The sequence below is a fragment of the Cyprinodon tularosa genome, unplaced genomic scaffold (genome assembly GCF_016077235.1).
Source record: "Cyprinodon tularosa strain WSP-4 unplaced genomic scaffold, ASM1607723v1 ctg32, whole genome shotgun sequence".
Lineage (NCBI taxonomy): Eukaryota > Metazoa > Chordata > Actinopteri > Cyprinodontiformes > Cyprinodontidae > Cyprinodon > Cyprinodon tularosa.
The window spans coordinates 706128-722582 of NW_024039030.1; the positions used below are offsets into that span (position 1 = coordinate 706128).

Consider the following 16455-nt stretch of genomic DNA (forward strand, 5'->3'; position numbering starts at 1 on the left):
TTTATTTAAGACAGCTGTTTTGATTTAGTCTTTCCCTGTGTGATATATCTGCATGTCAAAGAACAGACTAAACAGTAATGATTCTCTCACTGATGTTAAAGAATTGTGCTGCAGTCTGAGAAAATCCAAATCTTAATTAAAAAAAGATCTTTGTTCAGGTTAAAGATTATTATAAGGAAAGAGACGGTTTGTGTACTGTGGCTCAGGATCAGTCTGCTGCAGTGCAAACGCACAGGAAGGACTTGGATGAAGAGCCTCTCACACTCAGAGTCAATTTCTCAGAACCATTGTGACATCACCACAGTCCTGGAAATGGACAATCATCTTCCCCTTGATCTCAAAGATAAATAAAAACATTTGATCATAGAGGTTAAACGCAGAAACCTCTAAGTGAGATGGTATAGGTCACTGCTCACTTAAAGGTAATCCATTTTAAGCAGACTTCTGGCTCCTATTTTTGAGGCTTTTTGGATATGTTTCCTGTTAAGTCTACAGCTGTGGATGTGATTACATACCAAGATTGTTCTATTTTTTTATTGTGTACCAGATTCAGCAATTTCCTTAATCCCAATGCAGCATTTTGCTTCAGTTTGACATTGGAGATTACAACATAAATTCCTTAACGCCTCATGTAATTTATCGTCTAAAAAAAACTAGGTTCTACTTCTATCTGTTCTTAGAGTAATGAATGGCAACATAAATAAGAACAGCTAGAATAAAGACCTTTTAGAATATGAAACCCCTTTTTTAAGAATAGCCCACAGTGAGCCACAGTAGTGCAGAGCAGGTGCAGAGGAGGACTCTGAGTGGGTGACGACTGTGATGAAAAACTTAGAGGGGAAGTCGTATTTAGTGAGAGGTCATTCCATCTGATGACTAATATTAGAAAATATGAGTATTTATACCATATTCTGGCTTCTTTATTATTAGAATACAAACATTTCTGTGCAGCATATGTCACTGTCGGTTGTGCATGCTTATCTTTCTGAATATTAAAACAGATTTGGTTTAATCCTGAATGTATTTTATTAAGATAAAATCATATGTATATCTTAAGTGTAAACTTCTATCTAATATTTAGGCAGTTAACAACTAACGTCTTTAAGATTTTTCAGATTAGTCAGCTAAATGTTTGCCATTTAGGTTTTTTTTAATAGCAAGAATATGATTCTCACTGCAAATATACATTTGTGGTGTGTTTCTAGAGGAAAATCAGTTTTGAAGTCAGGTTGTAAGAAAACGTTTGAAGTTATTGCATGGAGTCAAGTGCTTTCATTGAGGTTATAAAGTAAAGCCAATATAACAGATTCACCAGGGATATATTATTGAAACTAACTACTTTCCTTTTTCTTTTCATAAATATGATCACATTTGTAATGACAGAACAGCCCAGAAGAGACGGAGGTTCAAGAAAGTATAATGAAATGAAAATTTAATTTTTAAATAGTGTTAGAGTTATAGAACAAACAGTAAAGAGATAATCTTTTTTTTTTTATATATATACTTTACTTATAATTTTTACTTTACAAAACAAGCAATAAGAGGCGTGGAAAACAAAGAATGAAAGAATCCCCTCTCTGAAACAAGCAAAGGTACAGATGTAGACCAAGTACCATGACAGATAATTTAGTGGCGTGTCAAGTTTGCTTTTAAGGCCTTAAAGCTGTGTGTCACATGTGGGTTCGACACATTCAGCAACAGTGTGCAGGGAAAGGACCCGGCTGCTCTGTTCTGTTCATTAAGCTCCTGATGACGCAGTTTTTCCAGCTGAATTACTGACATCATATCACTGAGGCAGCAATTAAAAGAGGATGTGGTTTTAGACTTCCAGGTTAGAAGAACGAGTTTCTCAGACACAAACGTCTCTTAACATGCAGGAAAGCCTGGATGTCAAGCGGTAGGTCAGAAAGTTTCTGAAGAGCTTTCAAAGATGGCCGGGGTGGAGTCAGAATAAATGTCACTGGAGTAGGCTTTTGATAGCTGCTGATAAAAAGCCAACCACGAATTATGCAGTTTAGCGAAGAACCAGATAGGATGTGCTAGTGAACTATTTGAATCCTATCACAAATCTCTTTTTTTTTTTTTTTTATTGACAGCTTTATTGACAGAGAGATGCAGTTCCAGTAGCCAAAACATAGTGTAAAAAAAAAAGGGCAATCTCTGCCTTCAAAAAGCTGTCTAAACCTAGCTCTCGACGAAATTAGATTTATATTTTTATCAAGTCAGAAGTTGATTTTTTCCCAAATAACTTTCAGAGTTCAGACCTTTATGTTTGGTCATCTATTTATTATAGAAATAATGTTTTAACATCATACTATAGAGCCTATTAGTCATTAACAGTCTATTGACATTTTGTTGTGCAGCTTTTTGCCAAGCTACTGGATTTTAATCTGGCTTTTGATGGTGAACTTGTTGTCCATTTCTCTTATAGTCTGTCTTGTCTTTCCAGCATGAAATTAAAGCTGCTAATATGTCCTTCCAAAACCTTACCTAAAACATATCTTTACAGTTTATTTCAAAAGAATATCCCACTCTGCACATTAAGTTTCAGAAAGTTTTCGCTCAACTTGAAGTGTTTTTGCACAGTTCATAGGTTTATGTCGCACAGGCCTATCATAAATGTCTTTGCAGCTTAATTGATTTTAAGGCTAATTTTTGCCCAGCATCCCTAAAATCCTGATTCATTTACATTTCACCCACAATACGCCCACTAAACCCACTAAGCTGGTTACCTTCAACATCATGAGTTTTTGTAAATAGAGCTATAGCTCTTTGTTTAGTTCCCTCCCCCATGACTGTTGGTTGAGCATGATCAGTTGGGGCTGTAGGTAGACTTGCCATTTGGTTTCCATCCCTAACATAATGGATGGTTTCAGTTTGTCTGGTAAAGTTTATCAGAAAGATTTACAACACTTTTACAACTTGAAGGAGACAGATAGGCTACATTATAGAATTATAACCGTTTAGTGTTATCTGAATGCATAACCTTGATAGGAACCTCTGATGCATGATTATTTCTTTGCTTTTTGGAACTTGAAAACACTTTGTCTTCCCTTCCAATGCTTGGTAGTGGAAGTCTGCAAAATAGCTTGCAGGCATGCATTTGTGTGCTTGGTGGTAAAACTATTAGTATGCTATTTAGGTGGTGTGCAAAAAATGATGTGTGATTTTTTTTTTTTAGTTTATATTTAGAGAAGGTTAAGCTAGATAGGACTGCTTATCTCAGCTGTGAGGTGAAGTCTACACACTGAGCACACATCAAAGAGGTTCAGTCTCCATGAGCAACATGTCGGAAATTCAGGCTGTAGCAAAAGTAACCAAACCCCACGATTGATAGATTTCAAGTCACAAATCTTTTTGAAACATATCCAGAGACATCCTAGGCAAGAATTGGACTTGATTGATCCTTTGATCCTTTTTGATGTTTAACATCATAGTGCAAGTTCTCAGGTTCAACCCGTTGTCCAGGTTTCTACCATTGCAGCATTCATGTTAAAGCCAGGACTAGAAGTAACTGAAACCACATTAAAGCAATTAGAAGCCTTATCAGAAATATCACGCTTAATGAGCAAACCAAACAAAAACCCGGGGTAAAAAGGCTCAAAGCTAACATTTTGAACTGAACCCCTTCCTCTATCTGTCAATCTGTTTTTGAACTGCAGCCAAACTAAATAGAAGTTCTGAGATGAGGACACAGGACCAGACAGACTCACTTTCCCCACTCATGGGCACATGGAAATACAATACACACAGGTTGAGTGCCATTTTGGCATTCCTGGGCTGCTCTCTGAATGATGTCCTGGGGGATGTGGAGAGTCAGAGCATGGCCTGAGCTCCTCCGCTGCTCCTTTGTTTACACTGATGGTTTCCAGATGCTAGTCGGTGACTGGAGCTCTGCAGAACACTGGGGAGCGGCCCAGCAGTTTAGAGGCAGCTTGGACTAAGGCAACTCTATCTTTAACGCTTGAAAAACATACTGCTGCTCTTATAATGACTCTGCAATTGTTTCCAAAGGGTGAGTGAGTTTAGGGTGGGAAAAAAAAAATCTTGATATGACATAGTTTGTTCTCTTTAATGCAAGCCATACTTGCAACATACAATGACACTGTGGGTCACTAAGGGTAATTATTAGTTGCAAAACGAAGAACTGGATTAATTTAATCTGACTGCAATTAACATATTTGTTTACCAGAGTAATCTGATTGCATGTTTATTTTAAAGAAATACTAGCCAAGTCTTTGTTCTGATGCTGATTGCAAAGGAAAATTTTGCACCCTGTAATTTCCCTGGAATTGTTTTTCCTGTTACTTAAAGTATATTGTCTGTCTTCTCTATGCAGCCTCCCACTGATGAGATTATTTTCCCAAACAGAGGTGCATTGTGCCTGATTGAGGCCAAACGTATCCTTCAGTCGGCGCACCTGTTCCTTCCATCACTCTCGGCCACGGCCACTTTTCCTTACATGCATTATAAGGAGACAGCTGCACCAGCAAAAGAGCTGACAAGAGAGAGGGAGGGAGGTGAGAAAGACTGGCAAAAAAGTGAGAGAGAAAGAGAGAGAGGGAGAGACGAATGACCAGAAAACAGTGGCTGTATTTAGAGTTGCAGTGCATGGTGGGATTGATAAACAGTCCCCATAATGCACCTGGTTGAGGTTCTGGCATCAAGATGCAGCTGTTTATCCCAATGCCGGAAACGGGCATTTAAAAAAAAAAAAAGGCTTGTGCTGTGCACAGTGGGACACAGCTGAGGTGGTGATAGTGTCATTCTTTGGTGATGCTTAAAGCTGCAGCCATCTGCACGCCCTCACTTAGCCCCAGTTCTGGTCTACAGGCACCCTCAGATCTTTTTCTGTCATTGCAGTCATGGACAGGTATGCATACCTCTTCCAGATGTGAGCTGTGTTAATGTGGTCAGCCAAAGCCAAACCATTCCATTTGGGAAGGAAACTTCTTCAAAAATGCTTTGCCCTTAATGACCTAACAAAAAATGTTCTTTCTTTTAACTTTGTGGTTTGAAAAACAACCTCAACCATTTTCTCTTTGAATAGTTGACACAGTCTCAGCCTCTTACTGTGAACTTTTAATACATTTAACAAAATTCAAATTGCTTTTGGTTGTTTTTTCTGCTTCATTAAATGTTGACTTGAAAATATAACAAATAAAAAATACACAGATTTGTATTTGATATGCATGTATTAAGTAATGAAAATATGGAAACACACTGTACACTGTGTTGAGTCTGGAGTAATTGGTCCTTTATGTAGTTAATAAAGTTGTACTGAAGTGTCCATAAATGTGGTTGGCTTGAATCACCTTTTTCTTTAAGTACATGGAAACATTTGAAAACTGATGTGTGTGTTTTTCCCAAAAATTAGTTTAATGATCTGAAAATCGTGTGGGTAAAAATTAAAGAAGAAATTTCTAGGGGGTGCACATACTGTACATTCCCATGCTGTTACTAAGAAACTATGAAGTATGTGTATAACTGAGCATAGCATACGAGGTCACCAAGTAGGTATAGAAGATCAGACCACATATTGAGTTGATGCACAGTTCTGGAGTTTAAAAAGCAAAAGAAAAAAAGTCTTATTCTTGCTTTATTATCTCAGTTAAAGTGTGTCTTGGGGACGAAGCCACCTGTCCTGTCATTGATTAGGCCTCAGCTTTTTTACAATCTGTCCAGTGCAAATGTTTGCACTGAAAGAGGTCACAGAGGGGAACAGATTTGCATTGAAAACTCTGAAACTGCACATAAACCACATTTAAATTCATGATCTGAATGAAATGTGTTCGGATGGAGAAAAAGGAAAAAAACCCTTCAGAATACACCTTTTTTTACTGGTATCAAATTCAATAATCCAATAATGTTGAGTTTTTACTTGCACCAGGATTTATTCAGAATAGAAGCACTTTGATGTGTAGTATTGTCATATTTACTCACAACAGCCTCAGAAGAATTGTTATACTTGTGTCTGAGGCTTAAGTATATTACAATTGGTTTGAGGGGCAGGGATGTAAACACACTGTCAACCTAAGAAATATATTAGAAGGGAGTGGCGGCCTAGTGGTTGGGGCATAGAGCTTGGAATCCTGAGGTTGTGAGTTTGAAACCCACTCTCACAGACTGCCACTCTGGCTCTCTGATCAAGATCCTTAACCCCACACTGCTCCCCGGACGCCCCATAATGGCAGCCATCTGCTTCCCAAGGGGATGGGTTAAATGCAAAGGTAAATTTCTCCAACATAAGATCAATAAAGTTTAATTATTATGACATCTGTTTCTAAACAAGAAAAGTGGAAATATGTTGGTTCTGACTGTTCTGAGCTCCCAGAATGGACCTGTGCTATGTTCCTGTTCCTGAGTTATAGAATGAAAAATCAGGAGGAAATCGATATCTCTAACAGTTTTTTATTGCCCAATTCTGTTGCCTCAAAATAATTCAGCTGTCCTATTAGTTTGCCCTAATCTGAATGAAAAAATCAAATAGCAAATACAAAATGCTTCGGCCAGCCTTCAGATTGTGTGATCATTGTAATCTTTAGTTTGCATACCCTTTTGAATAAATAGAGATCAATGGTGGAGCCATGCTACCACTGACATATATAAAATATTGATGTGTTGATACTAACTGATCTATGCCACCAGCTCACTACACACATGTAACGAGAAATTCATTCAGCCCACCATTAAATAATGTAACTAGGGAACCAAAAGAACTTCTATTGCTAAATCTTTAAAGCATGTTAAACTACATTGTGTAAAATATTAAGAAAGACTTTGCTGAGAGAATAGATGCACTAACATTCTTTCCATCATATCTATCATAACACATCTGTCGCTAAGCATATTTACAAGTTAAGTACACAGTTGCTCATAAAAGTTTGACATAAGTTAAAACTACTAAAACAGAACTGTATAGGTGAGGATTTTTTTTTTTTTGCAGCTGTAATGTGGTGCAGCATTATCTTTAAAAAAAAACCCACAATATTTCTGCTAGCCTTTATAACCAGATGTTCGCCCGTCCAAATATTATGTATTATATAGCATAGCCAATATTACATGGTGGAAATAAATGTTTGTTATATTCTATTCACAAATAATACAAACAATAATATCTCCAAACTAATTCTGAAAAGTTCCCCAGAGCCCTGAAGTGAATACCCCTTTAATTTAAACAAACATAGGCAGTGCTGAGGGATGTTCTGCGGTGGTCATATTACTTGGGTTTAACCTAAGTAATATGACCACCCCAAGATCGCGGCCGAATTTCATGCCCTGCAGCAAATGGGGGATCTAATCTTCATTATGTTTCTGCATCCTAGAGCATAAACATAAATCAATCCATTTGTGTTTTATGGCAACAAGGATGCAGAATGCAGTTGTTGTGGTTCTGTTTGTAAATATAAACATTGGATAAACTATTGAAGTTATCGCCTAAATAGCCATTAAGTTTAGTCTGTTTTCCAGATGTTCCTGCTGTGCTTGGAAGGAAAAGCAGCTTTTCAGAGCAATACTCTGTTTTTTATTGATAGTTTTACATTTCTTTATGTTAGAAATCATATTGGTAATGAAAGCTCTGTGTTTACACCTTGAAGCTTTCTCTCACTCGGGACATTCTTTAAATAACACTTCATAATGTATTAATAACCGTGGGACATGACAACAGATTTTGACAGAAATTGTAATCTTACTCAAACCAGAGAAGTTGCTTCAGGTTACAGATGTCTGCTGCTTACCAACCAGGCTCTCGTGAAGTGGCCCCAAATCACATTTAAAGAAGAATTTTATACAACTCCAGTCTGCCACATCATCACAATATTATCATATTCATCCAGGCCTCCAGCCTTATCGAAATATTACACTTTTTTCTTAAATCAAGGGACACCAAACTTATTCCATTCTCAAATCTTTGCCACGTCCATAATAAAGATCACCTTTTATCCTGATAGAGGAAACGTCCCAATTAGATGAACTACTTGGGAAAACATTAGTTCTGCAATGCAACAGGCGGGTATTACTAGGGTTTAACAGACCCAAACATCATCAATTAAAATAATCGTAATATTTTTCACAACTTTTTTTTTTAGGAACATAATGATTCAATTTAATTTAATTTTCTAAATATATGTCTAGTTTACTAAAGTGTAAGCAAACATATTTTTGGTTATAAAGTTAGTATTTGATACAAATGGCAAAATAAATGGTTTATATGATGCAATTTCTTTTTTTTAAACTTAGCATATTGTTAAAAAAATAATCAGCCCTTCATGTTAGAGTAATGTCCTCTTGATACATGACAAAACGTAGGTTTTTAATGAAATAGCCGCTTATTAATTAATAGTTAGTTGATTGACAAGATGAGTCCCCTTTCCATTCATTCATTAACTGCTGGTCTGAGTTCCTATTTGGGGGTGGGTGTGCGACCCGTGTTCAGAGGCCTCAGTCCTTGACTTGGCTATCCAAGGTTTGAGGCCCGGCCCTTGGACCTTTGCAGCATGTCTTCCCTCTCTCTCTCTTTACACAGTTTCCTGTCATCGTACTATCAAATAAAAGCCAATATCTGCACAAAAAAAAAATGCTTTATTGCTTCTTAATTTATGACAATAATGAAATTGAGACTGCGATTTTAATGATAAAGTTGGATAACTTTTCTTAACTAATGAAGATGCTTTGTACAGGTTACCGTTTTATGAAGCAGGTTTAACAAATTCAGATTTAAATCTGCAACTCTAAATTGATCTAGCATAATGTCATGAACTCTGAGTGTTCCGTTTCACAACGGCTGCTATCAATTCTTTCAATCTATTTTAACTAGGTCCACTCAGAGTTAAACGTGCATAACAAGTATGAAAAGTCATTATCAGTGGAGCGCCGATTAAAGGAGTCACCATGACAACAGGCAAAAGGAAGTGCCTATTTCACCCCACTGGAATAGGCAGAAATGCAGAATGTGTTTTAAATGCACTACAGCTGCAAAGGAGAGGAGGATGGCGAAGGAGAAGATTGTTTATGTGAAGTTGGCAGGCCATTTCTACATTTACTAAAAGCACTCCTCTCTGTCGTTCCATTTGTAGATCACTAAAATAAGATTAAAATTAAATTAAAATCAAAATTAAATTACTCAACCTAACTGTAATAATATATTTTCTAAATTACATTTTTGTTGCAGAAATGGAATTTTAGAAAGTAAATTAAAGCAAAATTATATTAAAAATTGAGTTTTATAAATCTAGAAATGTTTACACATTTTAAGTGGCCATTTTGACATTTATCAGCTTGACTGAACATTTATTTACGATATCTAAAAAAACTTTTTTTAATAGTTAAAATAATACATATATAATAATAATACTGGCCAGTAATATTAGGAATATGGATATCTGAAAATTTTTCATTCTTAATTTGTATGGGGAATGTCATTTTGTTTGAAATGGTCATTTAGACAAAGAAAAAAATATTTGTTTTTGATTTCAGACATACATATTCAGTAAAACTAGTACATATCAAAATGGCTTGCCATAGTTATATATTGCGGGATTATTTCTTGAATGGTAGTAGATCAATGTATGTATTTAGGTGAAATCTGGCAGCAGGTGAGGATGAAAAATAAAAACATTCTAATATATAAAACCTGTGGATCATCTCATGCATCCCTCCTCATGTTGATTCATTCTTCTTTTACACAGTTAAGTGGATGTTTGCAGACAAATGGTCGCTATAAGCGGCTATCAGTCCCATAGAATGACTTCAGATTGTGTCCTATAGGCTCATTAGGCTGTTATCATTGAGGGAATCTTAATCCTAACCCTAAAGTAATTCCTTTTCCCTTGTGGAATTAGTGAATCTCTTATATGTAATCTGAAAATATTTTCAGCAGTTCTTCATGTACTGTAACTATAACTAAATAAAAATAAAGATCTGCATGTCGCTCATATTAAACAAACCAAAATCAAGTAATATATATACTGTATATTTTTTTGTATTATTTTTTTTTATGCACAAAACTATGTCAAAAATCTGACTATATCATAAGACTATATTATAAGGAGAGCGGAGACAGAGAACACTCCATGTTTACTGAAGAAAACCTGCTTCCGATCAGGTTAGCTCTTTGGAGTATGTTCCTACGGTGACTGAAACAGAGGTTGATGAAACTCTCTTTGTGAACCAGAAAAGTCAGTTTCCTTGTTTTCAGGTTTAGACAGCTTAACAGTTTTCTGTAAACCTGCTTCATAAAACAGATCCCAGAACTCTATCAGTCAATAAATGTGAACGAGCAACCCAGTCTCATGGGAAAATGTACCCCCACTACGTTGGTCCACACTGCAAAACGTAGTGGAGGTACATTAATGGCCATTTTTTTGTGGTACTGTTACGTTTCTTCTGCCTATACGTTTTCTATGGTTTTACGTCCTAGTCACGTGACTTTCAAGATTCCAGCTGGGAGAAGAAAAAAATATATATAGATGGCCGACATTCGCTCATTTTTTTGTGGAAAGATTAATAACTTGAGTTTGTTTTTGCATTAAAATGAGTTTTGATTACATTTCTAGTGAGAAATGTATAGTTTGTTACCAGAATATTTACTCAGGGAATGTACATATTCACTTGCTTGTTCGTTTCTTGCAAAGATTTTTCAAGATAATGTGAAACTGTAACATTTTGGTATAAACATGGCTGAGATTTCTCTAACTTTTAGTGGGAAAATCAATAATTTCAATCAGTTTCTGCATTTAAATGGGTTTTGATTACATTTATAGCGAGAAGTGTAGGGTTTATTTACATAATATTTACTTAGTGAACATACATAATCACCCGCTTGCTAGTCTTTGCTACGGTTTTTCGGATCTCGTCAGGATTATGTGAAATTGCAACGTTTAGGCTGCTACCTATCCCCTAGCATTTAGCTGCCGCCCCGATTCAACATTGAATTCTTTGTGATTTAACTCCATCTGACGGATCAAACCCTCGCCACTGCGTGCGTTGCGTCTGAGGTTGATTTTCAGATCAATGCATTACGTCGTGGCATACGGGAGAAACTAATTAAACTAGTTAAAAAAAGGATCATGAGTTAAGATCGGATGTATTTTATTTGGAAATCTACCGGATCCTTTGTGCAATTAACTTCCTGTTTGGTGCGATCTCATTGATGGATTTTGACCAGATTTTGACCAAAGAGGAACTAAAAAAAACAAAAAACAATTTAAATACACAACCAGCATATCTGGAATCAGTGACAGAGAGCGACTGGGACCAGAAGTTTATTAATTTCTCCCCACTGATTTCCATTCAAAATGTTTTCGATCCCACCGGGCTCTAGGGAAGGGGCGGGCATACCGCCACCTACTAGTGTGTAGCAACATTGTTTTACATCTATTAAATTCTATTTTTTAATTTTGTATTCTGAAGATAAATAAATAATGCTTTCCTTAATCTATAAATATCTTTTATATTTCCTTCCGGTAGATTTCCAAATAAAACACCTCCGATCTTAACCCATGATCCTTTTTTTAACTAGTTTAATTAGTTTCTCCCGTATGCCACGACGTAATGCATTGATCTGAAAATCAACCTCAGACGCAACGCACGCAGTGGCGAGGGTTTGATCCGTCAGATGGAGTTAAATCACAAAGAATTCAATGTTGAATCGGGGCGGCAGCTAAATGCTAGGGGATAGGTAGCAGCCTAAACGTTGCAATTTCACATAATCCTGACGAGATCCGAAAAACCGTAGCAAAGACTAGCAAGCGGGTGATTATGTATGTTCACTAAGTAAATATTATGTAAATAAACCCTACACTTCTCGCTATAAATGTAATCAAAACCCATTTAAATGCAGAAACTGATTGAAATTATTGATTTTCCCACTAAAAGTTAGAGAAATCTCAGCCATGTTTATACCAAAATGTTACAGTTTCACATTATCTTGAAAAATCTTTGCAAGAAACGAACAAGCAAGTGAATATGTACATTCCCTGAGTAAATATTCTGGTAACAAACTATACATTTCTCACTAGAAATGTAATCAAAACTCATTTTAATGCAAAAACAAACTCAAGTTATTAATCTTTCCACAAAAAAATGAGCGAATGTCGGCCATCTATATATATTTTTTTCTTCTCCCAGCTGGAATCTTGAAAGTCACGTGACTAGGACGTAAAACAATAGAAAACGTATAGGCAGAAGAAACGTAACAGTACCACAAAAAAATGGCCATTAATGTACCTCCACTACGTTTTGCAGTGTGGACCAACGTAGTGGGGGTACATTTTCCCATGAGACTGGGTTGGAACGAGACTGTTCTGTGTATTTGGATTTCAACTTCTACAAACCATTTTGCCTTTAAATGTTTTATTAAGAAAAAGCAGAATGATATTAGGTTTCAATTCAAGTTGCTTTGGGGCCTTTTTCTCCTCATGATATCTGCGTTTGTCTCACTGAAGAAGGTAGATGTGTCTTTAAAATATTTTGAGAAAGTATGAAATCTTGTCCTCAAACCTTGAAAGCAGTGGTCTAGGCGATGTTTCCAGTAAGGTTTGACTTGGATGAGGGGTTTAACCTTAAACCAAGGCTAGCCTATCTGAAGTCTTGTGTCTGTCTTCATGTTATTACTCTTGTGTTGATATAGGAAATTAGATTCACCTTCAGTACCACCTTGCAGCCTCAGACTGTGGTCGGGTCTGCGTTTTCATCTGTGGCCAGTGAAAGAAATATATTTTACAATTTCACTGGAAGAAAGCTATTTTTTTGTGGCATAAAGTTTTTAAGAAGAATTGTATAGCTAAATGTTGGAAACCACATGCTATTTAATTAATAAGTTCACCTCTTTACCTGGTTGTCGTCTAGACTCAAAAATCTCATACTTGAATTAAAACCTAATATAATCTAGCTTTTTTTTAATAAAACATTTAAAGGGAAGATGTTTTTTTTTTCTAATTTAGTAATGTTGCATGTTCTGCATGCCTCGGATTCTTAATATTGCACTTTTTGTACGTGTTTGACAAATGTACAGTCCGTCAGGGGGGAGAGTTTTTTCTTTCTGCATTCCTTCACATAACGGGTTCAGTCCAATGTCGCTGTGGCCAGAACTACAGTGGTATGTTAACACTGATTCATCCCCCCACCTCTCTCTTTCTGTGTCTCTGAAATGTAAGGCCTAATTGAAAGCAGAGCAGCAATTTTACGACAGCTCTCAGTGTTCTACCCCTATGGAGGCCATCTGCTTTGGATTTGGATTTCCACCTCCTCCTTTCCTCCTCCTTTTTGTTTTACCTTCCAGCACCCCCCACCCCACCCTGAATCATGATGGGCTGAGTGGAAGGTCTTTCTGTTGTTTGCTTGCGCTTGTTGAGTTTGTCTCCTTTCTTTTTTTTATCCTTTTTGCAGGTTACAGGATTTTCTTACTTTTGTGTTCCGTCTCTCTCGTTTTGAGGCTCCCTTGTTTAGGCTCAGCTCTGTTTATTCTATTCAGTGCAGTCTGTGTCTGTGAGCTCATTAATCCTATGATATGAGCCAAGGAATGACTTGTGTCCTGGTAGAGAGGGCTCCAGGGTGAATAAGAGTGGGAGTACAGCCGGAAACTGTGCACTGAGACTTTCCAGTCAGGCCTTGAGAGAGTATGAAAACCTGTGGATGTGGAATTTGTTCAGTGTGTGTCCACTCAGTAAAGGACTGTGTGTGGCCACGCTCATCTTGTCGCAACTTCTTTTAACTTTTTGCATCCCAAATGCGTTCACGCTTCAATTAGCAGAGCAGTGACCCTAAACTGTGAGCAACTTTGTGAGCAATAAGAGGACACGTTCCTTTTCTGAGCGCTCTGTCCTCCGCACACTCTCTGACCCTTATCTTACTTCTGCTCACAGGCCTCCAGCCTCGGGACTTAAACAAACATTGTGCGCTGTGAAAAAAAAAATACGATGACAAACTCCACTTGCTGTCTTATGGAGCAGATATCAACAGCTGTTTCACAATGTTTTTACCCAGTTGACAGACAGTTAAAAAGCTCGACATTGCTCAAGCGTGTCCATTTAGCTGTGACTCTAAGCTTTTAAATTAAGGACTGCAATGGAAAACAGCCAAAAAAAAGCAGATACTTCTCATGCCGGCTCATCTCCCAGAGCACTGTGTGGTGTGATGACGCAGGTCCATCTTATTAGTCATTGAGCTGAGTGCGCTGTGTACAGTTAATAAATTCTACCTCTCTGGAAATCAAGCTTAGCTGAAACAGTTACAGCTGAGAGCTTTGATCTGCTGGTTACTGCATTAAAAAAAAGGCAGAGTGAGAGGGCTTTTATTTGTATGATAAAAATGTCTCTGCTGTCTTCATCTATGCCAGCTATAATGGCACAGTAATACAGATAATGTTGGAGTCTTTCCCATGTGTTCCATCGGGTTCAGTGGAATGTGAAGCATCAACCGGGATTGTAGTCAGTGACTTCAGTGCCTAAACTTGCTGCTTTCGCCGGAGACCTCCATGACAGCCAGTGTTGCAATGGTCTCATAACAGCTGACCACAGTTTGAGTGCAATGCTGAGATTTACGACTCCAAGTGTCCAAAAGAGCTCCGTGGAGATTTGCAATTATGCAAAGCCAAATTTACACAGCGAATGTGCATAAAAGTGGAACATTTTGAACATGCTTTGTCTACCAAAAAATAAATCAACATATTTTTCTACAGAAGTTTAAATAAAAAAGTATCAAGACGACATTCATAAAACCTTTATGGAGGATTTTCAAAGGGATTTATTCTAATGGATTAATCAAATTGCATGCTGGATTTTTTTTTTTTTTTATAAATTACAAAGCTAAATATGTATAGATTATAAAATCAAATTATATATATGTTCAACTAGTGGTCTGGACTGGTTGCCTCTTATTTGTCATGGGATATTCTGATCAAAAGATTTTTGTTATTTGCAATCATCAAAAGTGAAATAATGTGAAAAAAATGTATAAAAAGCTGCTGTTCATGGTAACCCAGATCAAATACTGTGTCAAATGTTATATACTTACTTATAGAAGTCCAGGTGTGTACATTGTAAATAGGTCAACAGCATGTGGGAGTGTCCTAGTGGGTTAGAGCAGTGTGCTTGTCCTCTGAAAAGGTTGAAAGTACCCGGTTCGATCTCCACAGCCTGCACTCTAGCTCCCTGAGGAAGACCCTTAACCCAACACTGCTCCCGGGTGCCGCACAATGGCAGCCCCCTGCTCCCCAAGGGGAGAATGGGTCAAGTTCAGAGGTGCATTTCTCCAGAGTGAGATTGATAAAGTTCAGTTATAAAAATCATTAGAGGTTCCAAAATGTTACACCCATCTTGCTTCTGAAATACAGCCTAGTTGGACAGAGAGGTTTAAGCTAATCTGAAAGTCTTCAGCTAAAGGCAGAGCATGATGTGCAGCCAAGGGCCAAGGCCAGACCCTTCAAACAGCAGGGAGCAACAAAAAAGAAAAAAAAGGAACGGTTATGAGATAAATCAGTGCTGTTTATGTCCTGCTAAGTCCTCGCTGCAGTTTCAGAGATTTTTGGTTTTCACATTTGAACAAACTGTTCTATCAGAAAATTGCCTTTAGGCTTGTATTTCTATTTCTAAAGGAATACTGTGGTTTAGGATTATACACCTAGCGTATCAATCTTAAAACTGAGAATTGTCACATTTATTTCACAACCCACTGCACGCTCTGCTGGATTTTCTTTTCATATGACTGCGAACGTCAGCCTTTTTTTATACTTTGACTATTTAGTAACTGCATTATTTGTAGTAGTTTCCAGCATAACATTCCGTTTTCTAAACACATCACAGCTAAACACTGTTGTCTGAAACATTTCCCATCGATTGCATCAAGAAAAATAGGAATAGGCCAGCAGGAGTCAGATTTTCCAGGCTGCATTTTGTCATACTGGAGGATGCAAAGACTGACAGTTGGGGCTTGAGGTCATGCTCCTGAGGAGCCAGATTGAAGCTCTGCCCTTTTTACTTATTTCAAACCTGCTGGTGCTGATGATGCAGAGTACTGAGGTCTGTTTGGAAAGGACCAGATGCTGATGATTTAAGCTTCTATTACTCATACTTAGGCTAGAACTAAGCAATAAAAAAGGCCAGGAACACAGTTCCTTGCATAAGCTTCCGTAGCCCTTATACTTTTTTTCCACATTCACATCTTATGTATCTCTAATATATCGCTTAGAGTACATTTTATGAGTAATGCAAAAAGGGAAACTTTTACATTATTTTATATTCATCTCCATTCCAATTATCTCCTGTCACCTGCAGAACATCTCCAGGATCAGAGGACAGATGTCTAAGCAGGTTCTTAAAAAAATCATTCATCCGTTCATCTTTAGAGAATTGATTATGTAACAGTCTCTACAAAGCTCTGCCTAAAAAATGGTTTAGAGCTGCAACTGATCCAGAATGTTGCTGCCTGTGTCCTCACTAAAACTAAGGAAGTAGA

The 16455-nt window shown here is 37.2% G+C and overlaps 1 protein-coding gene and 1 long non-coding RNA gene across 2 annotated transcripts in view; both read left to right on the top strand.

Annotated features, from left to right (window-relative positions):
- zcchc24 (zinc finger, CCHC domain containing 24) overlaps positions 1 to 16455 on the top strand; it is a 67647-nt gene that overhangs the window by 37199 nt on the left and 13993 nt on the right. The gene's annotated exons all lie outside the window — the stretch shown is intronic.
- On the top strand, positions 3817 to 4704 carry LOC119788588. The gene is made up of 2 exons (XR_005281492.1): positions 3817 to 4015; positions 4340 to 4704. It is a non-coding gene; the product is annotated as an uncharacterized LOC119788588 (long non-coding RNA).